Genomic DNA, 2,079 nt, shown 5'->3' on the forward strand with positions numbered 1-2,079 from the left:
AATTTTGACATTTTAATTCTTAGCTACATGCATGGACAAAAAAAGCAATCTGTCAACAATGGTCTTTAAACTTATCAAATTTTAAAAATTTTTTCATGTGATGTCAGTGTTAGATTAATGTACCTAAACAGCAAAGATGAATTTGCACTGTTGCATTAACAGTCCAATAATGCAACCCACCTAACTTATTCAACCACTGACATCAGTGTCTTTGGCCGCCCTGTCCGTGCTCATCCGAATTGGTCAAGTGCACTGATTGGCATACATTGTTAGAGATTATTGGACATAAACAAAGATTACAGTCATCCCTGCTATTGAGCCAGATGAGTACAAAAAGCATAGTAGGTTGGAGAGAAAAAACAGCAGCAGAGCTGAGGAGGAAGGGGGGGTGAAAGGTAGGGAAATGGATAAATCAGCTGAATGATAGGAAACTTTGGTGAGAAAGCTGCCAGAGTTCAGCAGTATCACTTCTCTCTGGTGATGGAGACCTTGGAGGAAACTGAACTCTGCTTTCCACAGCTCCTCAACACCTCCTGTGTGAGGTCAAACCGTCCTTATGTTGAAGCCATGTTGACCTATGTTCTGCTGTTGTCTGTCACTCTGCTCACTGCGTTTCTCAACCTGCTGGTCATCATCTCTATCTCCCACTTCAAGTATCCAACTATACCATCAATTCATGAAAGTGGTAGATAGTAATAAAAGGTTACGTTTGTCATAAATGACATAATTATCACCATATTGCAAATTATGAAGAAAACAAACTTCTTTTGTTTGTATTTCAGTCTTTGAGATATCTGCTTTTGCCTCAATAATGACTGATATTATAATGATAAATCTATTTATGCTCTTTCTCTCCAGGCAGCTTCACACCCCCACAAACCTCCTCATCCTCTCTCTGGCTGTCTCAGATTTCTTCCTGGGCCTCCTCCTGTTGTTTCAAATTATGCTCATCGACGGCTGCTGGTTCCTTGGTGACCTCATGTGTGCTGTGTATCAGTGTGTGGCATACATTATTTCCTTTTCCTCAGTTGGAGCCATGGTGCTCATATCTGTTGACCGCCATGTGGCTATTTGTGATCCTCTGCATTACTCCACCAAAATTACACAAAAAAGAAAGACTCAAGACCTGGGTTTGTTTGTGTTGGATGTTGTCTGCGATCTTTCAAAGTCTGATTCTGAAGGATAATCTGGAACAACCAGGCAGGTATAACTCCTGCTTTGGAGAGTGTGTCTTTGTCATTAACCACATTGCTGGATTTGCAGATCTTCTTTTTTCCTTCATTGTTCCCATTATTGTTATTGTAGTTCTGTATATGAGAGTATTTGTGGTGGCTGTGCTTCAGGCTCGTGCCATGAGGTCTCACACTGCAGCTGTCACACTCCAGGGTTCAAAGAAAATAAAAGCCAAAAAATCAGAGCTGAAAGCAGCCAGGACTCTTGGTGTTGTTGTAGCTGTGTTTATAATATGTCTCTGCCCGTATTATTGTGTTGCTCTTACAAGCAAAGATGATTTAATGAATGCATCATCTGCTGCATTTGTGATAAGTCTGTACTACTTTAATGCTGTTCTAAACCCTCTGATCTATGTATCCCTTTACTCTTGGTTTAGGAAATCAATTAAACTCATTCTTACATTGAAGATACTGCAGCCTGAATCCTGTAAGTCCAACATACTGTAGCAAGACACTGCAGGGTGCCTGAATTTAGACCCTAAACATGATCAGAGAAATGTATTTGTCCTGATGAGAACTAAATGAGAAACAAATATAAGTATCTTTAAAGTGAGAGCATATAACCATTATATATGAATACTTTTTACATGCAGATCAGACAAATGAGTCAAAACATCATGACCACTCAAAGATAAGGTACAAAACCTTGAGTATCTTGTAGCAACAGGTCATATCTAGATGACCGGGTCAAAGCATCTTTGTGGGGTTCTCCCGGTCAGCAGTGGTGACTGTTTACAGACAATGGACGTAGAAACAAAGTACAGATCCGCACATCATTGATGCGTGAATTATCTGGGTGCAAAATGAAAAGAGCTACATGGTTCTGTCATGGAGAGCAACAGTTATT

The sequence above is a fragment of the Monopterus albus genome, unplaced genomic scaffold, assembly GCF_001952655.1.
Source record: "Monopterus albus unplaced genomic scaffold, M_albus_1.0 scaffold519.1, whole genome shotgun sequence".
Classification (NCBI taxonomy): Eukaryota; Metazoa; Chordata; class Actinopteri; order Synbranchiformes; family Synbranchidae; genus Monopterus; species Monopterus albus.